The sequence below is a fragment of the Anolis carolinensis genome, chromosome 2 (genome assembly GCF_035594765.1).
Source record: "Anolis carolinensis isolate JA03-04 chromosome 2, rAnoCar3.1.pri, whole genome shotgun sequence".
NCBI lineage: Eukaryota > Metazoa > Chordata > Lepidosauria > Squamata > Dactyloidae > Anolis > Anolis carolinensis.
In genome coordinates, this window is record NC_085842.1 from 214164109 (window position 1) to 214186835 (window position 22727).

Here is a 22727-nt window from a genome sequence, read left to right on the forward strand (position 1 = left end):
GGGGGGGGGGCATTGTTCCATCTATGGAAATATAGTTAGGATGGTTGCAGTCAAACCTCTCTAGGTTTGACTGCAACCAGAGCCTGGGAACAACCACTGAGAAGGCCCTCTCCTTTGTTCCTACCAGATGTATCTATGAGATTGTGGGACAGAGAGATTATTTAAGTACAGATGATGTTCCTTGTGCAAACAGGACATGTGTGAATATTGTGCAAAATAGCTCCCCAATTATTGCACTGTCTATGTAGGAAACAGCATATTCTGCACAGAAAATAGTGCAGTTTACAGATACATTCTGTGCAAAACAACCATATGTGAAGCTTGCACATAATGTGTCAAGGACAGAACGCCACAAGGTTCAAGATAACAGAGTTTATTGGATTACAGAACTCAAAAATGCCCGTAAAATACAAGGGCCAGGCAGTATTAGCCTTTAGGAGCAAAAAGGGACAAGGAAAAACGTTCAAAAGATAAACCGGATTAAACCGGAGTTTAATCCGGGTAAAAACAAACTGCTTGCTTCAGCCTGGGGATAAACAAAACAAAAGCCGAGGAACAAAAGATACAAAAGAATGCAACTAATTGGCAGCAGATTCCTCTCTGCTGCCAACACTGTGCTTAGAGTAACTTGCGTCGCTCCCACACACACAGCAGACAGGATTTCCAACACGAACAGATCAGCCAAGGATTGTAGCAGAAGAGTAGACCAGTTCCTTTCCGTAGATCAAAGCCAGAAGCAGACGTTTGTAGATTCCAAGTCCAAGAAGGGGGAAGACAAGCCGTGGTCAGTTCAGTCCGAGTTTTCAAAGCAGGAGATGGCGTCCGTCAAGAAGACGACGGAAGGTCAAGCTAATAAGAGTAAGCACAGGTTTGCACAAACAAATGCCCACACAATTCCTCCCGCCGTCTGACCCTGAATTCCAAAACAACTTACGTATCAGCACACGAAAACACACCAGTCTTCAGGAAAGCGTCCCACACAGATCCCAAGCGTTCGTCCAGATTACCTTGCCCAACGCAATTTGCAATTGCTCCCAAGCCCCATTTTATGCCAGTTACAAATCCTCATCACTGTCAGCTGTCCTCCTTAACCCGGGCGTTTCCTCATCACTTTCCTCATCAGAGCTGGAACACCTCTGACTACGCCCCACAGCATCTCCAGCTGTGGATCCCGTCCCATCCCTCCAGCTATACCATGGGTCTAATCCTGAAGGTCCCCATTCATCTTCTATCCCATCATGACCAGTGGCACCCAATTCCTCCCTCACCCGAGTCCAATCCATCTCATCCTCCTCTGAGCTAACCAGCCCCTCCTCCATTCTCTCCGTAAACCCCTCAAAAGACTCTTCGTCAGATGGTGCTGCAAAAATGTCTCGCAGTCTTTTTCTTTCTCGCTCCTCGAGAGTATCTGACTCTCGAGGAGTCTTACGCCCACGTCTGTCAGTAACAGAGCCATGAGGCTCAATCATAACATAATGTGTCTGTAAACTGTGAAGATGCTCATCAGTCCAGGATTTTTCCCATCAAGGCTTCTCAACACTTGAAATGCATTTCAACCAGTTTTAATATTCTGTCCATAGCTATTTTGAAGCAGGTTATTTGAACGGTGTAATTGACAACCTGGTTAGAGTAAAACCCATCCCATATTTACAGTGACTGCATTTGTACATAATAGTTAACTTGATAGGTGTGGGAACCCTGGCTTAACAATCACGAAAAGCTTTAGTGATGCCCAGTTGTCCTTATAAGCAATAGAATAGCTAAACAAGCCACAAAATGGATGAATTATCTTGTCATCCAAACCTGATAGTGATCAGCATTCTGGTTTGTTTGGAGAGAAACAAACTTTCCTCTAAACAAGCCAGAGGGAGAACCCTGATTAGTTTGCAGGTTCTTACTTTGGCTTTTTGATGAGGAGTCCCGATTCAGACAACACAATAAACAAAACTGCATTGCTTATTTATCTTCTCAGAAGTAGAAGTGCACCAATGCAGTGTGCACCAATGCACTGCTATTTAAAAAGTGGACATTTCTGCAGTTCTCTGAATGATGATGAATTGACGATGATGATAAATAGCCAATGGAAACAGTACAAAGAGAAAAGCATATTAGAAACACATTAAAATATTGTTTATAAACTCCTAAAAGCAGCCTAAACTGAAATTTGAAACAGGTAAATCAGGAAGGCCATGCAGAACAGTACTATTTTGACTGTTTATCATTAAGTTTAAATGCAGCCAGTAGTGTGTTCAAATTACGTCCTTGGATTCATGAAATGTTGTGCCCAGGTTTACAAGTATAAAGCAAGGATAAAATGTTCAGATGGGTCAAAATGGCTGTGAAATGCAAAAGGTACAGCCTTACAATGTTGTTCAAAACTGAAAGAAAGTGTATCCCTGAAAATGTTTTGTTGTTCTCCTTACCACCACAAGGGGACAAGCAACACACTGATGTATATAATCGTACATCAGGATTCATAGATCTGGCTTGAAAATATCCCCCTCCCCTCCTAAAAAAAACATCAAAAGGCAACTTTATATAAGGAACCTCATTTTCTGTCTCTGTGTATAATAGAACTTGAGCATCCACGGATTTTGGTAATGGGGTCCTGGAATCAAACCCCAACATATACCAAGGGGCCACTGTATGTGCCTTCAACCCACCTGTCAATTTACAGCAATCCCATGGATTTCATAGGGTTTTCTTAAGCAAGGAATACTTAAATGTGGTTTTGTAAGTTCCATCTTCTAAAAAAATATCCTACTACAGAGGATATTCACTGGCAATCTCCCATCCAAGTGCTAACCGGAACTGAACTTCCTGAGCTTCTAAGATCAGGTAGGATCTAGTTCCTTTAGGATATTTAGTGTTTAAAAAAAAAAAAGTTGCAATACATCTTGTCTTCTGTTTCTCAATCCATTCGCTCCTTGGTGCATTTATAAGAAAAAAGCTTTTAAAATGAGAAGTTTCAATCACGTTTCTTTACAAAGAATGGCACTTACTTCTGAGTGTTTATCAGATAATCTGTTTTTAGCATCAGGGTAGCAATATAGATATCTGCATAAAAAGAAATACATATTATAAAGTTAGCCCGTTACAGCTATTAATGTCCCATTTTTTTCCTGTGCTGATCTTTGACCGAAATAAATGATTTGATGGTTGATTAATGCCCCATTTTCCCAGCAACATTCTGCACATTCTTGTGTTAACTTCAGAAATGGCAGAAAGTGCAACTTGGTCTTTGCCATTTGCCAGAGCTTTGAGGTATGTGAGCATGTATAGGTGCGTAAGAAAAGAAAAGAAGGTCTACCTATTCAGATTAGGTAGGTAGGTTGGCAGAAGCTGGGGCTAACAGCGGGAGCTCATCCCTCTCCCCAGATTCGAACCATTGACCTTTCAGTCAACCAGTTCAGCAGCTCAGTGGTTTAACCCATTGCACCAGATTAGATAAGAGGACCAAATTCTGAGGTTGCGTAAATTAAAGATCTGGTGCCTGAATTTATTTACTTTACTTTCCCCCCCCCTTCTTAATTTTATATAATGTCTTATAGATCTTGAGCCAAGAGAGAAGCACTGTCTTATCTTTGACCGTGTTCAGAAAATGGCATGTCTTTTGTAAGGGATTGAGGATCCTTTCCAACTATGTACTTTTATACACCTTTTGCTTCTGACAAAATTATAAACCTCAGAATTCCATAGGATACAGCCTTGGCAGTCAAAAAGGTAGGAAAGTGCTATGATGCAGTGTAGAAAGGGGCAGACTTTGTTAGGAAGAAAAATGATTTAAAGACACCTTTTAGGCAGGTATAATTTATGTTTCGAGCTGTATGTTTCCAAGATAAAAGCACTTACCTCTGCAGATAGGAATTTGCTGTGAAAGGCAGTGGCAAGTAAAGTTTCTGCCCTCCTTTAGGAAGCCATCGTATAGATGTGTTAACTCCATATCCAACACGCCCTTGAGCTCCTGAAGAAATTGGCATCACTTCCTCAATTAGAAAATGCTGCACAGGAATGTATCAACATTTGTCCATTCCAAACATTTTGAGGCTTTTGAGTTTTTGTTCTTGGTGGATGTCGCAAACAGTACTCCACCATGGAATTATAGACATTCACTTTCTTCCGGTCCTACTGAATGACTACTGTAGACTTGTTTGTTGTAGTAGCTATGGAGGCAATGCCTGAGTGACTCATATTTCATTTGGAAATGATTTAGCTACCAAGGAACTGAAAATCTAGGTAATACCATTTTACTCTTCAAAATTCCACCGTTTGAAAGGAAAGCTGGGGTTTTATTTATAAGCTCTAAGCTTCAAGGAAAAAAACACCCTACAAAAGTCATAGGTATTTGGACTTCTGTATGTTGATCAGAGTGAATTGGATGGCAGCTCACCAGGAAGAGAACGAACCTTCTTGGACTAGCTGCTCTCTGAGAGCATCTGCATTCAGTTATGAAATGGGAACATGACACAAAATACATTCTTTACATTATAGGTGAAAGGTGATAAGTGTATCCTTAGCAACAGCTACTGTATAAGCAAGCTCTATTTTAATGTATTATTCAAATATCAATATTTTTGTTGGGGTAATTTCAAAAAGGATAAAATGGGCGACTAAAATGATTAAGGGTCTGGAGAACAAGCCCTATGAGGAGCGGCTTAAAGAGCTGGGCATGTTTAGCCTGCAGAAGAGAAGGCTGAGAGGAGACATGATAGCCATGTACAAATACGTGAAGGGAAGTCATAGGGAGGAGGGAGCAAGCTTGTTTTCTGCTGCCCTGCAGACTAGGACACGGAACAATGGCTTCAAACTACAGGAAAGGAGATTCCACCTGAACATCAGGAAGAACTTCCTCACTGTGAGGGCTGTTCGACAGTGGAACTCTCTCCCCGGGGCCGTGGTGGAGGCTCCTTCTTTGGAGGCTTTTAAGCAGAGGCTGGATGGCCATCTGTCGGGGGTGCTTTGAATGCGATTTCCTGCTTCTTAGCAGGGGGTTGGACTGGATGGCCCATGTGGTCTCTTCCAACTCTACTATTCTATGATTCTATGATTCTATGAGCAACAGCAGTAGCAGCAGTTTAGCAGATTAGAAGTTTCTTGAGCCAGCAGTAGAGCAAATGAGCTTCAGCAATACAGATTAGGCATGGGCCCGGATCAGTTTGAACAAGAATGATTTATAATATTCAGTGGTCCATTTCAAGTAATCTCCAAAAACAGAACAGGAGGGGAGGGGGAAGCAAAACGGATTAAGAGAGCCTGATTTTATTGGCTACTAGAGAGGATGGGGGTAATTCTGCAATATAACTAAGGCAGGGGTCTGCTGCAGGGCTCCTGGAGAAGATGGAATAATTCCAGTGCATTTTCTCTCTCTCTCTGGCAGCAGTAGTGTCTGTCCATTTATTTTTGGAAAGTTTCCTAGGCTCCTCCTCCAGAGAGGGCCCTGTTGGGAACTTGCTTTCCCAGCAACACTTGCATGGAGCGGGCATTGAAAAGTCTCTGAGTTCCCCTTGGAGCATGATGGGAATTGAAGTTTCTCCCTCTCTCTTTCTCAGCCAACACAAAGCCTGGTTGTGTCCATGCTCTGACTGGCTGATAATGGACACAACCAGTGACTACAATTCCTAGAACTCTCTCTTGAAGTTCGTCTTATTTTTAAAAAATGTTATGGTTAAATCTTAAAATAATTTTAAAAAATCAGTAGATTGGTGAATTGTTTTGAAACTTGACAGGCCTGCAGTTGTAAATGGGGTCTAAAACTGAGGTAGGTTTTGTGCAGATAAGCCTTAAAATGACTGAGGATTGAGCCTTTAAATTTTCTCATTGTCGCCAATGGGCCGAATCTTAGCTGAATGAAAATGGCAACACCCCTCCTGATTCGAGTAACTTCCCGATAAACACAATGAGGGGTTAGCTGAAAATGGACCCCGAAATGGCATGCCTGTTGGCCAAATTGCACACCTCTAATACAGAAGCAGAGTCAAACAATTAAATTTCTAGATAAGGAAGTAAAGACTCTAGCTATCTAACTATCTACACTCTGGAGACATCATGTCTCTCTCCCTTTTCACTGGAGAAGAACAAAATGGGGGACTCTGAGGCTTGCCATGTGCTCATATAATTTGTATAGACGGGTGGTTCCCTAAGAAGTGCCAGTCAACAAGCAAGAGATAGGAGAGAGAACAGAGAGGTAGGCAGACAGAGAGGACAATGGGAGAAGGGCTGACAGCTAACCCATCTGCCTATCTATTTTCTTGATGCGGACTATAAGGTGTGCAGGATATTTATTTATTTATTTATTTACAGTATTTATAGTCCGCTCTTCTCACTCCGAAGGAGACTCAGGATGAATCACAATGTACATATACATGGCAAACATTCAATGCCATTAGACGTACGACACTCGTGATACCGAGTCCTTGATGGAATACTTTCTCATCTTCCGCATGCATGCTGCTGGACATTTTTATGGTGACATAAATTAGTTAAATTAGCCTTCCTGCACAAGCAGTTCCTAAATTTTCCTACTTGACAGATGCAACTGCCTTTCGGGTTGCTTAGGTAAACAACAAGCTAGACTATTTAATGGTCGGGCACTCAATCCGACCCGGGCTTTGAACTCATGACTTCTCGGTCAGTAGTGATTTATTGCAGCTGGCTACTAATCAGCTGCGTCACAGCCTGGATATGGTTGACTTCTGATCATTGGTGGTGGCATGATGTGTGTATGTATGTATGTATGTATGTGCCTTCAAATCTACAACCCAAGATATCGCAGTCAGCCTCTCCTCCAAAAAAAAACCCCTTGTCTATAGCAGAGGGCCTAAAATCCCATGTAGCATATGTGCTGAAGGGATCTGAACACAAATGATGGCAACCATTGAATCTGTTTGATACATTTTGTTGCCTGCTGCATATTGCTGAAGAAGGTCTGCCACTCACTTCTTGTTTGCTCTGTTAGCTGCTTAACTGGGTTTCACACAGATTTGGGGCCTGTTGCCCCAGATCAGCTGACAAATAAGGAATTCCATGACTTCTTTTCTCATTAGTATTTTCTTTAATCCATCTATGACTGAGGAAAAAGTAATTGGGGTTCAAAAGCTAGCAAAATATATTTTGCACCTTTTTGTTTGGCCTGACAGAAGGGTCTTCTTTCTGATTTTGTTTCATGGCCAACAATGTTACCTTTGTTCATTCCTTCATTTGAATATTCTGAATTTAGGTGCTGAACAGAAGAATCCTAACCTAGATGGAGCACACTGATTGAGGAACATTTATTTATTTCCACACCTAAGAGTACATAAGCTTCTTGAAACCATTCTGTTTATGGAGTGGCCTCACACAGATTCACTTCTTAAATGAAAGCTGTTGGGAGGGCAGGGAGTATTGAATTTCTTTTACTGCCTTTTTCCAGTTGCCTCCCAGCCATTTGGTCTAATCTTTCACCTGCATCAATTCTGCCTCAGGACCCTTTATGCAAATACCTCAAACGCAGATTGACTTCAACATGGTCCATTAGCTTCCCTTATGAATTGTTAGTATGTTTGGCTGATGATGAAACCAGTGAGTTTGAAAAGCTAGTATGGTGGATTTTGTGCCTTTTGGTTGGCCGAAGAAAGGTGCCAACACAATGTGGATTTTTTTATTACATATTCTGGCAGTGAATTATGTTGTCATTTGTGAGAGGCACTTTTGGCTATTCAGTGGTTCTGTCAACTATTTATTTATTATTTATTTATTTACAGTATTTATATTTTATGATTTTATATTTAGATTTTATGACATCGTAAATTAGTTAAAGTAGCTTCCCTGCATAAGTGGTACCTAAATTCCTACTTGAAAGATGCAACTGTCTTTCGGGTTGCTTAGGTAAACAATGAGCTAGGCTATTTAATGGTCAAGCACTCAATCCAACCAGGGCTTCGGACTCGTGACGTCTTGGTCAGTAGTGATTTATTGCAGCTGGCTACTAACCAGCTGCGCCACAGCCCTATCATCATTAGAGTGGTCTAAGAGAGGAAGGAAACCATGACAAGGTTTCCCTAAAGCTGGAAAATTTGAAGACAATCTCTTATCTATTATACATGAAATTGAAAAGATGGGAATTAAGGATTTTAAAAAAATCCCCTTTAAGGAATTATTTTTAGTAGGCATATTTGATTCTTATTTTCTATGAGAACCGTATATCTTTATTTGATCTGAAAACTGTTTTATAAAGTTAATTTTTGTGATAATTATTACAGTGTTCTTTATTACAAAAAATAAATTATTAAAAAAGCCAATGGGATTCTGGCCTGCATCAATAGGGGAATAGCGTCTAGATCCAGGGAAGTTATGCTCCCCCTCTATTCTGCCTTGGTCAGACCACACCTGGAATACTGTGTCCAATTTTGGGCACCACAGTTGAAGGGAGATGTTGACAAGCTGGAAAGCGTCCAGAGGAGGGCGACTAAAATGATTAAGGGTCTGGAGAACAAGCCCTATGAGGAGCGGCTTAAAGAGCTGGGCATGTTTAGCCTGCAGAAGAGAAGGCTGAGAGGAGACATGATAGCCATGTACAAATACGTGAAGGGAAGTCATAGGGAAGAGGGAGCAAGCTTGTTTTCTGCTGCCCTGCAGACTAGGACACGGAACAATGGCTTCAAACTACAGGAAAGGAGATTCCACTTGAACATCAGGAAGAACTTCCTCACTGTGAGAGCTGTTCGACAGTGGAACTCTCTCCCCGGGGCTGTGGTGGAGGCTCCTTCTTTGGAGGCTTTTAAGCAGAGGCTGGATGGCCATCTGTCGGGGGTGCTTTGAATGCGATTTCCTGCTTCTTAGCAGGGGGTTGGACTAGATGGCCCATGTGGTCTCTTCCAACTCTACTATTCTATGATTCTATGATTCTATGATTACACTGTTACCGCAAATCCTGCCTCTGTTTAAGCCAAGCCTCCAATAATCTCAGCTCATTCTAAATAGATAAATCAGCTGCAGGATTAACCTACATAACTATTATGTACACAATGGAAAGTTGTATGAGTGACAGTATAGACATATGTAGACCAGCTGGGATGTGGGCATGGATGAAGCTGCCTTATGGCCTTGTCTATAGTTTCTCTGAACAATGCAGGAGTTGATAATTGACAGCAGAAGATCTGCACCCCTCTATTGAAAGCAAAAAAGCCCATCTGGTTAAGGGAGGCCAAACCTGGAAATATGACACAACGGGCCTGCATTCACTTAGTAAAATGATATTGTTATTAAGAATAAATTATTAATAAAAATAATGTATACTTTATAATGAGTGACACTATTACATTAGGACTCTGGGGACCAGAGTCTGAATCCACTTTCAGCCATTGTAACACACAGGGGAAGTCAATGCAGTCTCTGAGGAAAGTCATGGCCAACCTCCTCGGAATAAAGAAAACCCTATTGAGAGGTTGCCATAAGTTGGAGTTGATGTTAAAGCATAAAACAACAGCAGTAAACAGCCTAGATCTTTGAGCATAAAAATAATTTTACATATACTTTATCTCTCATATCTTTGTAATAACCCTGCTGGTTATTATGAATCTACAGTCTACAGTCATCCCTCCATGTTCTCTGGAGCTAGGAGCACAAGTCCCCTGTGACAAGTGAAAAATTGCAAATTTTAAAAATGTTATTTTTTATCTGAGATAACATCTCTTGAAAAATTTCTAGGTCTTGATGCATGATTTTATGATCAACTGATGGCAGAATCGCATTTGAGGACCTAGAAATGTTTAGAGATATTCTCTCTAGAAATCTCTGGGTCCTCTAGCTTGCCTGGGGGGGGGGGGGGGGTGGCATTGGAGGACCTAGGAACCCCTACAAAAAATACCATTAATTCTGCAAACATCAATATCTCAAATATGGAGAGATTACTGCATATTGCAAATGGGAGTGGTAGGGATCAGAAGGAACAGGTTGAATTAAATCATCCAGGGAGTTCATGGCAGAGGTGACTGCTGGGCAAGTGGCATATTGATCCGTAACTCACGCATCTAGGCGCTACACTTAAACCAGCTTTTTTTTCAGATAGTTACTTCCAATGAGAGCAGCTTTTTTTTGGGGGGGGGGGGGGGGAGCTTGAGCAGAATTTCTTGGTGGGTTACCTAAAGGTTTACTGCCCAGGAAGAACTGCGCAACTGGGGGCAGGACAATAATTTGATCTCTCGAAACACATTCTCTAGCTGGACACATGTCTCAGGTAGTGGAAAGAATTAAGAAAAACTAAGGGTACAAAGAGTATGACCACATTGTAAAATTAATGCAGTTTGACATCACTTTAATTGCCATGGCTCCATGCCTCGTCTGCCAGAGTTCACCAAACTACAAACCTCAGGATTCCATAGTGTTGAGCCATGTACTCTGAGCATTAACTACTTTGAATGGTTGGAACTGCGGTTCTGAAATGATAACAATGAAATTCCTGGTTTCCCTAGCAACTTGTTTTTACTTTATCCTAGCAACCAAGAATGCTTGTATCAGTTGCTAAAACAACCATGTGAAGATCTGATTTTTTTTAGCACTTACTGCCTAGTGCCAAAACTGATATTTCTTGTGAGACAAACAGATAAAATCAATTGATTAGAAAATAAAAATAAAAATAGAATTAATGTTAGTAAAACACAGAGAAATCACTTGGAATGGTTTTGCGTGGAATAATTTATAATGCAACAAAATCATTGTTTTCTGAAAGATTGCTGCTTGAAAGGATAATAGCTCTCTTTTATAATCTACTGACTAGAGTATATTATGTGTTAGATTAAAAATTGGGAATCAAAATAAAAATACATGTTTCCTTTGGAGAAAAGGGTTATTTCTTCAGTGAGACTCTTGATGCACAAAGTTATGGCTTTGTGGAAGCAATTTAGAGGAAAATTTAAAAAGGTAGGCATCTGGCTAATTTGTGAATAACAATCAACTATCTACTTGTGCTCAATTTATTTCCATACACACCTAGAGCTATATCCTCTAAAAGGAAATGTGAACAATACATTAAGTATTCATACCCTGGCAGAAAATGTTCTGTGGGCATTGCCCTTTTCACTGTTCCTAATGATAAATCTGAACAACTGCCAGCATTTGCATTTTCAAAGATCTAGATAGCTGCCTCTTATTGTAATACTAGCTTGGGTATCCAGCGATGCCCAGGTTATTTGAAAAGGACCTTGTTTGTGAGGTAACATCAATTTGGTCATAGGTTACACTATGGAGAGTATGTGTGCCAAGTGTGGTCCTGATCCGTCATTAGAGTAACAGTGGTCTGTTGGAGACAAAGCGTTTGAAAGTACTGCAAATCCCATAATCCTTGGAGCATCTTCCCCAAAGTGCTACAGCATGTAAAGTGTGTCATTTGGGATATGTGTGCCATGTTTGGTTCAGTTCTGTGATTCTTGGCAGTTGCAGTGGTCTCAAGAGGTGAGTGAAGGTACTGCAAATCCCCCAATCTGCACCAGGATGTAAAGGGGGTCATGGAGGTTCTGTCTGCCAAGTTTGGTCCAGATCAGTCAGTGGTGGGCATCGCAGTGGTCTGTGGGAACTGAAGCGATTGAAAGTACAGCAAATCCCATCATCCATGGTCCACCATCCCCCAAATGGCACCAGGATGTAGAATGGATCATAGGGATTATGTGTGACAAGTTTGGTCCAGGTCCGTCCTTCCTGGCAGTGTCGGTGGCCTGCGGAAGTGGCGGCCAGTCAGAAAGCTGCCACATACCCAGATACCCACATACATACAAACACTGACTTTTACTATAGACAAGAATTACTTCTCTCTCCCTGGATATTCCAGATACAGTAGGTAAAGGTTTTCCCTTGACGTTAAGTCCAGTCGTGACCAATTCTGGGGGTTGGTGCTCATCTCCATTTCTAAGCCGAAGAGCTGGCATTGTCCATAGACGCCTCCAAGGTCATGTGGCCGGCATGACTGCATAGAGTGCTGTTACCTTCCCGCTGGAGCGCTCATTCCGCTTCCGGGATTTGAACCTGGGACCTTTTGGTCCACAAGTTCAGCAGTTCAGCGTTTTGGTCCGCAAGTTCAGGAGCTCAGCGTTTTAACACACTTTGCCACCAGCACCCCCCCCCCCCCCCAGATACAGTAGAGTCTCACTTATCCAAGGTTATGGATTATCCAAGGCATTTTTGTAGTCAATGTTTTCAATATATCATGATATTTTGGTGCTACTTTTTCAGTCAAATTTGTTGTATAACACGATGTTTTGGTGCTTAATTTGTAAAATCATAACCTAATTTGATGTTTAATAGGCTTTTCCTTAATCCCTCTTTATTATGCAAGATATTCACTTATCCAGGTTTGTGCTGGCCCATTTAGCTTGGATAAATGAGAATCTATTGTACATACTGTAAACCCCACTTGACTGCCTAGTTCGTCACATACTTAATTACTTCTGAGAATGTCTTCCATAAATGCAAATGAAATATTAGAAAGTACTGTAGTCCTTTTCAATCACCCAACAACAGTAATCTTAACAGCCTTCAACAGCGTAATAGGAGCCTCGGGTAAGTGCAGATGAGCTCCCTCTATCAGCTCCATGCAGGGACATGAGAGAAGCCTCCCATAAGGATGGTAAAACATCCTGGCATCCCCTGGCTAATGTCCTTGAGACAGCCAATTCTCTCATTCCAGAAACAACTCAGGTTGCTCCTGACATGAAGAAATAAAAAAACAGCACAATTCTCATCTATCTTTGCACCATTATAATTTCTCCCAGAGGGAGGTGCACCGTTCCTGGAAGCACTGCAATACCAGGTCGATGCGTGGAGTGGATGGAGCAAGCCCCTATTCCATCTCCCAAGTCCAAAAATCCATTTAATATATAGTCCTCAGATAGAGGACATATCAGATATTAAACTGATAAGAACAGATACTACACTTGATCTTAGCCAAAAGGCCGAGAAGCGATGCTGAATAATTTCTGAGCCGCCTAAGTCCATCTTTTCAACAATCTTTCAAGTTACTGGGAACGCAGTAAAGATACTGAAACTCCTGAAAATGTCTTCGAACTGTCCGACCCCTAACTCCTGCCAATGTGTTCCACAAACCCAATACTTTCCAATACTCAAGTGCCCACATTCATATAGAGACAATTTAATCCTATATTTTACGCGTTTTGTCCACTTTTTTTTCCATTGGTAAAATTTGCATGACCCCGCCCACTTTCTCTTCCGCGAAGCCCTGGGGTGATTGTGTTCATTCCTTGCCGCCCTTTCCAGTGTTTCTTTCTCTATCTATTAAGTATATATTAATAACTGGGGGGAGACAGGGGGAGGGGAGGGATTCTTGGTGTTAGCCAACAATTATTAATCATTATTAAATCATATCTATTAAGTGCTAAGCTTTACTTACAGAGAGGCCAACGAAGGCTCCCTTAGCAACCGCCAGCTGAACTGCTCCGCCTTGGCCCCGCCTACTTTCTGGGCCCGGGCGGTAACCATGGCAACCCCGAAGATTCCAAGACCAAAAAGCACACCTTTCTGTTCAGGAAGAAGGCCTTGACTGCTTCGCCTTCATCCTCCATTTAGTACTCTTGCAAATGCAATGTCTTGCATTGCGTGGAAAGACTTCAACATTACTTTTTTTTGCATAACGGACACAAGGTCAGTTTATCACATAGAAGAGATCCCAATATTATATATTGCAAGCAGTGTTACTAATTGTATTTTAGTATAGTGGTATAGTACAATATAACAATATAAAATACTAATACTGTATTATATATATTAGTATTTTATATTGTTATATTGTACTATACCACTATACTATACTAAAATACAATTATATATATTATATATATATATATATATAATTGTATTTTAGTATAGTATAGTGGTATAGTACATGTGGTATATATATATACACATACATACATACACCCAATTTGGGGAAATCGCAGGGTGAGGCTCATCCATTGCACTCCGGGTGTGCTGACCCCTGCGATTTCCTCAAATGCGGGAAACTCGACTGCATAATTTGTGGTATATATATATATACCCAATTTGGGGAAATCGCAGGGGTCAGCACACCCAGAGTGCAATGGATGAGCCTCACCCTGGGAAAACCACCTTCGTGATCATGGTGTCTCCCTATATATATATAGCTTGGGGACCCGACCGTGCCCAGGTCATTTGAGAAAGGCATTATATATGTCTTTGCATGTTATGTATTCTCAGGTTGGAGTGGGAGAATTACAATTCCCAAATTGTGGGTCAATCCTCCCTAAACCCTGCCAGTATTCAAAGTTGGCCATTTTGGGTCTGTGTCCCAAGTGTGGTCCAGATCTGTCGTTGGCTGGTCATCGCCTGGCTGCAGTGCTCTCTGGATGGGGGTGAACTACTACAACTCCCAGATTCCTGGGGCGATTGTCCCGAAACATCTGTCAGTATCCACAGCAGGATATGTTGAGTCTGTGTGCCAAGTTTGGTCCTGGTCCATCATGGGTTGGGTTCAACTGCAGGTGAACTATAAATCCCAGTACCTACCACTCCCAAATGTCCAGGTTATTTCCCCTGAAAACCCACCAGTATTCAAATCTGGGCATATCGGGTAGGCATGGCAAGTTTGGTCCAGACCCATCATTGTTTGGGTTCATAGCGTTCTGGGTGTAGGTGAACTACAACTCCTCTACATTCCCCAGTAGGAGTCACAGTGCTCTGACTTGATGCAGGGTGAACTACAACTTCCACCATGTAGAGTCAATCCCGCAAACTTCTCCAGTAAGTTTAGTTGATGCTCAGTTCTGCTCTGTTTGTTACACAGAAAGATTTGAAAGGGAAGGGCAGTAGGCGGGGTCATGCAAATTTCACACCAATGGAGAACCCTGGGATGCCTGCCTGTGGTGGAGGAAAATGCAAAATCTAGGATGAAATGGTCCCCAAATGAAAGCATTCCTTGGGTGGTAGGCTGTAGTGTTTGGGGAGGACATTGGCAGGGGTTGGGCTACATATTCATGGTGCTCACTGTAACCTTCAATGTCAGTTGATGGAATGACTTGGTGGCTCCACAGCACTGGGAACTATAGCCTGTTTGTGGAGGCTGGAGGTTGTGTGAGCAAACATCTGAGCCACATACACACATATGGGTTTTCACTTTTATTATAGCTAGATATATACAAGATATATAGATAGATAGATTAGCAGTTGCATTGCTTTTATACTTCAGATCCAGCTTTAAATCAAACAAGCTAATTTATATTGTGTTGTAGTCTACTTACCTAAACCCAATGGGACCAATTTACAAGTTAAGAAATATAGGCTAGCCTTGCACTGCAAGTCTTCATAACATTTCTCTATTCTATCAGGAATTCTTTTTTGGGCAACTGTAGCAGTCTGCATGCAGCGCATTTTTTAAGAATTTATTTTAAAATCCAGCCATTTATAATTAATTTTAATGGGGAGAAATGGAGGAGAGAAATGTTTACCTGCAGCCTAAAAACAGTTCTCCTGACATAAAAACCTTGGTCAGCACTTTATGGCTTTTTTATTGGCCCTCAATAAAAACATAAAATACTATTGCTGTTCAGCTTTTGTACTGTACGTTTCTGTAGCAAAAAAGAGATGTGTTTGAAATCGATGGCAGAAATCAACTATATCTGCAAAGCAACCTATTCTGAACAGCTTCATGCATTAACAAAGGTACAAGAATATAATAATAATTTTATTTGTAGCCCACCCTATCTCCCTGAGGGAACAATGGGCATGCCCAGTTTTTAACTATGAATCTTAAACTCATGTCCTTTGTTTGATGTCTATTTTGTGTATATTAATGTATTTTATAGAAATACAGTTTTAATGTGGATGTTCTATAGAAATATGTATATTTGTTGAATTTTTGCATTGTTCATTTTTGAGTTGTAACCTGCCTCAAGCCAAAGAGAGAGGTGGGTAAGAAATAAAATTATTATTATTATTGACACAACGACATTGTATGACACAGCAAACATGTTAAGACATGCTGGATTTCATATCACAAAATCACAAGTCGGACACTTCCCAAGCGTTTAGGAATGTGTGATGTATTTTCGGATGATGTGTGCAGATCCCAGTAAGGTGGCCTTTTGCAGTTGACAGATCATAATTTTGTCAATGTCTATTGTTTCGAAATGCCAGCTGAGATTTTTTGGCATAGCACCCAATGTGCCTATTACCACCGGGACCACCTGTACTGCTTTATTATTATTACTATTATTATTATTATTATTATTATTATTATTATTACTACTACTACTACTACTACTACTACTACTACTATATTGAAACCAGTATTGAAGAAAGTGGCGTGGCTGTGCAGATTAGATTGCAAACCCTGGAACATTTTTATTAAAAGAAAATAATGGTAGTGGAATAAAAAAGACTGATTGGTCAATTTTTGAAGATTATCTTATGAAACTTTAAAGCCTGGAGAGGGAAAGAAAACTCTTTTTTTCAAAGATATTATTTAGTTTAGAACAAACTGGCATTTAAATAGAAGGAAGAAGAATGGAAGTTACAAACTCCCCCCCCCTTTTTTTCCTCTCTTTTTTCTCTTTCTCTTAAATATTCTTTCCTGCTTTCCTATACTTGTATTGTTCTCCCACTTTTTATGTAAACCAAAACCTCTATTTTTTCAATTTCAATAAAAATTACTTGTATATATATATACAAAAGATTGCAAACCCTGGAATCAGTTTAAGGTCTGGATGGTAATTACACACATGCAAAGGCTGGCCTTGAACTGGTTTCAGGATCGACAGTATACTGGAACCATTATTTTAATTTTTCCCCTCCAGAATGCACATATATGCATCAGAGTAGTGCTCTGCAAATTTTGCTGTGCGATCTGGTTTCTACCACATTTTCAACCTTCCCATGCCTTTGCTTGTGTTGGATTTCTGTGCTTAAAATATGCTGCAGCATGCTTTTGTGGTGTGTGTAGTCTAGCCTCTGCATTTTGAAGCTGCACTAAGTGGTCAGTGTAGATGGGTCCAAAGACAGTGAAGATCAGATGTATTTTTTTCCTAAACCTTTGCATTTTAGAAACCAAAGCCAAAATTGATCCTGAAAAAAATACAGTTGTGAGTAAATGAATAGACAGAAATGAGTCAAATTTAAGATGATTTTTTTATTCTCAGTGTATTGTTTGGGTTGATCATTTTTTTCTTCTTTTTGTAAAAAAATGTCTGTGCTGTAACATGGAGAAGTAACAGACAGCTGTTAAATATAGTACCCCCGCTGCCCTCTATTGAACAAAACCCTTCTCCAATTTCCTGTTCTCCCAGGAGTGAATCACCAAGGTGGGTCATAGTTAAACTTTTTGATAAATTAAAAGCCAATGACACATGTTTAGTTTGGCAGCACTGTGACACAATTCTAGAAAACAGCTTTTCCCTGTCATAGTAGCTAGGAACAGGAAATGTGACTGCTTCCAAGGGCAAGTCTCCAGCAGTTAAGAGTAATGCCTGGAATGACGCTTCACTCAGCAAAATCTCACCCTCTTCCTGGAAGAACAGATAGAAATCCTTCATTGATTCTCCCACAACCGAGTCCTCTGCAGCATGGTTTCCCCCAAGTTGCTCTCATTGGAAGATCTGCCTGTCTACCTGGTGCCTGGCAAATGAGAACCTTTTTGGAAAAATGTACTTGCTCTTAAAATTCACAACTCAAGTAAAACAATTATTTATGTTGAGTCACACATATGATACTGAGTATTTTAAGTTACTTTCCCAATAACAAAAAAGGGAACAAAAGTCCATCTGTTTGTGGGCTGATAGCAGGGAAGGTTCAATTTCCAACTGCTTTCCCACTCCCATTGATTGTGCCAACTTTTCATTTTGGTTTTACACAGGGAAACTCAAACCAATAGAAGCCCTCCCTAAAAAATCCAGTGCTACATGGAAAGTTACATCAACGATGGGGTGCATTTAGACATCTAACCATTAGACGCTATCTGCCAGTACTCAAATCCTGTAACCACCATTTGTTAGCACTGCTGTTTTGGCACTTTACCACAGAATGATCTTGTTTACTGGAAACTGTTTAAGGCAAACCTAAACACTACAGTTCGGAACGCTAATCTATTTTATTTTTAAGTAATGTCAAAATTGACTTGTGAACTTTTCTTCACCATTAAATCCAGCACTAGGCTTATTCCAATTAAATCAACCCTAGACCAGAGTGTGCCAGCAAGATCCATCATACAGAGAATTACTGCAACGTCCCCAACTAAACGTTTTGTACAGAGAGCTGTCCATTGGACTACTCTAGAGAAAACACCATGGCCTTCAAAATACACATGCACACCTGCACATACAGAAGTCACTGGCATTAGAAATTCACGCATGATACCAGACACAACACCGGTTGACACATATCCCCTCTTTCCATTTTCTTTGCGAAGCGACTTGCAAATTCTCAAGTTGCTCCTGACATGGAAATAAAATTATAAAACTTAATCATTGTTTAGGTTTTCCTCTGAACCTCATGTCATCTCAAAATTACATCTTCAAATTCAGGCAGAATTTTGCACAGGACATTGAACATAAGAATGGATGCTCCAGAACTATGTGAATTTGTCTGAGCAAGGGACACTAGCTGCCTCTACACTGTTACTGTTTTCAAGGTATTCCAGCAAAATAGTATCAGCTACTATTGTTACAGTTTAGGGCAGATTGTATTGTAAAGAATGACATACAATTACACCTGCCCAATCTGGCAGTTGTGGTATATATCTAACATACAATCTGTTTAACCAGCTGAGCAGAATTTAACATCAGAGTAATAAAGTAGCAATTATGCCGCTTGGGTTAAAATAAACTGGGCTGCAACTAAACCTATTCTTTTGAATCCAAGCTGCAGTATTCTGCAAAGCTTGCGCTTATCAGCTTTCCAAGATTGACTGAGATTTACTCAGAAGTTAATATGCTTGATAATTATGGGACAAAAAAACCTACATGAAACAGAGAAAGTTAAAAAAATCAATTGCAAGAGTTGCATTTACCTGCTTGTTTTTAACGTTTAATGTTAAAACACGGAACATAAACCAATGCCCCTTTTACATCACACAATGATAGCACTATGATCCCACTTTTACTGCAGTGATTCCTTCCTATGTAATCCTGGAACTTCCGTTTAGGGAGGTACATCTACAATTCTCAGCCAAAGGGATGTTGTGCCTCTCCAGACTATAAAACCTAGAAGTTTACCGGCTGCAACTATGGCAGTTAAAAGTGACCAAAAGGGCCAAGAGTTCTCTACCAATAAAGGCCAATTGCTGTGGTATGTTACAACCAACAGTTGAAACATATTCTTACGTTGGATCTACACTGCCATGTAATCCAGTTTCTGAATCCAGATGATCTGCTTTGAACTGAATTATATGAGTCTACACTGCCATAAAACCCAGTTCACATCAGATCATCTGGATTCAGAAATTGGATTATATGGCAGTGTAGATGGGGCCTTAGACTCCAAGGTTTTAACATAATGAGCTCTGCTACTTTCAAGGTATTGATATGTATCTTTCCTCATGTACTTCCTTGCTCCATTGGTTCCCTGCCACTTTTTTTTCCTGTGAGACCTACTATTGTTTATGAATAAAGAATTCCTAGCTTACTTTTCTGCCATCCAACATGTTCTAAAAAAAATTGAAACTACCTTCTCTCATTCTCAAAATGTGTATTCCTCCACTGCAAAGGAATTCCAAGAAGAACCTATGCTAGAATTTTAGGTGGGCTTATTATACTATGGAACTTCACTGTGAAACTGAAGTATATATTTGGTGTGTACATGTGACAAACGTTTTACGAGTGAGGATACATACATGCATTATATTGATGACAAAACCATCAAACCAGCTGGACCCATGCAGAATTTTGCACCCAGTGTGAACTTAAGTCTAAACTGCATAGATAATTAAAAACTTACAAAAATAAATATAAACATTTTTTTTCTTTTTTTAAAAAAAACACAAATTACTGAACAGCAGTGAACTTCAGCAGTGATCTCTCTTTCACATTTGACAGACTTGGAAACGGAGTGCCCCCGATATTGCTGTCATTGAACTGCAGCTGTGGCTTTGAAACTGCACACTAAACATAATCCCTGAGAAGCTTTTCAGCCCATTCTGTTGGCAAGCAGCTCTTTGCTAGAGAATGATCCTGAGGCTGAGGGGTCAAGCAATGAATCCTTTAGTCCATCTTTCATCCGCAAGTTAATATATTACTTTTAAAACCAGGTCAGTTTGGGGTTTCAGTTATATTTCAGTCCCTGGGAAAGTGTCCTTCGGAAGAGGTATTTTCCAGTTTGATTCTGCTTCCTTTTCCACAGCACATCACAGCCACAGAATTTTCCATTTCTTGAGGAAACTAAAAAACAAAACAAAAAGATGTTTACATACAAGGAGCAAACCACAAACATTTTCCAAACAACATTCTCATAAGTGGAGTGCCACTTTTGAAGAGCATGATTTTTCACTGTTTCTGCTCTAAGAGATTGAGGGAGTCCAGGTGAGCAAAAAATTAAGTACAGTAGAGTCTCACTTATCCAAGCTAAGCAGGCCGGCAGAACCTTGGAGAAGCGAATATCTTGGATAATAAGGAGGGATTAAGGAAAAGCCTATTAAACATCAAATTAGGTTATGATTTTACAAATTAAGCACCAAAACATCATGTTATACAACAAATTTGACAGAAAAAGTAGTTCAATACGCAGTAATGTTATGTTGTAATTACTGTATTTACGAATTTAGCACCAAAATATCATGATATATTGAAAACATTGACTACAAAAATGGCTTGGATTATCCAGAAGCTTGGATAAGCGAGGCTTGGATAAGTGAGACTCTACTGTATTTGATTCTGGCCCTCACCATATTACCAACTGATGTGTGTAGATGTGTAAATTAGTAACTAGACTGAGGCTTTGCAAATGTCTAGCTTAGCAGCAACTCATCAAGCATTCAATGAAGTATAAGTAAAAGCATTTTTGAGAAACATTGCGAAGTCTCTCCCAAAAGATTTCAATGGGTTTGATGAAATTATTTTATATACATGTCCATTATGACAAATTCTTTGGAGAGGTGGTTATTACATATGGTTAACTTGTGCTATTAGCCTATTAACCGGTGGCTTTCCAAAAAGTTCTGAAATATCCAAAACAAATACTCAAGCAGATACTGAGGAAACATGTCTGAAATGTGGATATGAGAAGGAGATAACAATCAGGAACTTTCTTAGTATAGCTTCCCTATCCTTCCAATGACACTCACGACCACTAACCTAGTGGTTCTCAACCTGTGGGTCCCCAGATGTATTGGCCTACAACTCCCAGAAATCCTAGCCAGTTTACCAGTTGTTAGGATTGCTGGGAGTTGAAGGCCATAACAGCAAGTGAAACTAGAAAAGGACTGGCTATGCTCAGTTTTCAAGTTGGCCACTACCTTCATACATTCTTCCCCCATTTATGACTGGGTATCTATTGGGATGGTAGCTTTGCAAGCCTGCTAGCAACTAAACACTCCATTGTCTGCCAGGCCTGGAATCGCCATGCCCTTAATTGACTGGAAAGAGCAGACAGCATCTAGCCTAGTTTCTCTTCCTGCCCATAATACTATCTTGGTGACCAACATTTTCTGGATTTCCACAGTTCAGCAGCCTCATTAGAATCCAGCCATTTTTGCAATTAATTCAAGCATGCTCCTACAGACACCAATAATGGAAACAAGAAGCCTTAAGAATTAAACAAAGCAATAGAAAATAGAGGGGAGAGCAGTCCACCCATTGTTCCCTAGACTTCTCCAAAAGACTGCCAATCCCTACCCAAAATAAGGGAAGAAGAGGGGAGAGGGGATTGCCAGGGAATAACCTTTCTTGCTTCTAAGGCAATAAAACCAGAGCAAGTGTTTTCCTTTCCCAAAGCGAGCTCAAGGAGCTTTTAGGAGCTTATAATCAATATCCAGCTGATCCCTGATCCAGGCTTTCTTAGTCAGATTCTGTGGTGTTATAACTCTGGTATGCCAGGATTTATCCAGCTCCTCTGCCCCACCAACCCATTTCCAGTCTACTGAAGCAAACTGAACTGGAGTCAAACTTCAACTTGATGATCAAGCAAAACTAAAGAACTGTACAAAGGAAGATGCTGCTCTTTCCAAATGAAATTCAGTGTAAATGAATAAATAAGAACATGGTTTATTAGATAAAGGGGTTGGAATGTACTCAAAAAAATCAAGATGCCTGGGTAAGAAGAAACCTAAATCTCATAAACTGTGAGCAACGTAAATACAATTTGTTTCATAAGGATCAAGTAGACAGAACATATTGTAAAGAACAAAAATAACTTTCTGGCCTCGCATCACACATTTTAATGCAAATATTAAGACACAAATAGTGTTCAATTCAGCAAGTATTGCAGAATGTCATGCCACAGTTCCCTTCTCTGGAGCAGGTTTCTCCTTACTGAACATGCTTTGGGAAAGAGTTTGGGAAACTGGCTAGCACCTTGTTAATGACATGCATTTGCATGTGTGTTTTGATCACTGTAGAGTCTGGTATTATTTCTCCCTTTGCAATAACCTATGCAGACCTCACCATTTCAATGTCTGGAGACACAGACATTTCCCTCTCTTCCCTCCCTGTAGCCAAAGCACAAAATGTGCATAGAAAAGGTAAGGAATGTAAAAGCACCTTAAATGTATATTTAAACATATAATTATGTATCTTTTTATTGTA

The 22727-nt window shown here is 40.3% G+C and overlaps 1 protein-coding gene, 1 non-coding gene and 1 pseudogene across 2 annotated transcripts in view; all 3 read right to left on the reverse strand.

The window, feature by feature from the left end:
• Positions 1–12741: 12741 nt before the first annotated feature.
• On the reverse strand, positions 12742–12932 carry LOC134297202 (U2 spliceosomal RNA). The gene has a single exon (XR_010003957.1). It is a non-coding gene; the product is annotated as a U2 spliceosomal RNA (small nuclear RNA).
• Positions 12933–14008: 1076 nt separating this feature from the next.
• On the reverse strand, positions 14009–14116 carry LOC134297201 (U1 spliceosomal RNA; annotated as a pseudogene).
• Positions 14117–17105: 2989 nt separating this feature from the next.
• mfhas1 (multifunctional ROCO family signaling regulator 1) overlaps positions 17106–22727 on the reverse strand; it is a 49373-nt gene continuing 43751 nt past the window's right edge. Inside the window, exon 4 of the mRNA XM_008116636.3 lies at positions 17106–20366. The gene's annotated coding sequence lies outside the window, so the exon portion shown is untranslated. The remainder of the gene's footprint in view (positions 20367–22727) is intronic.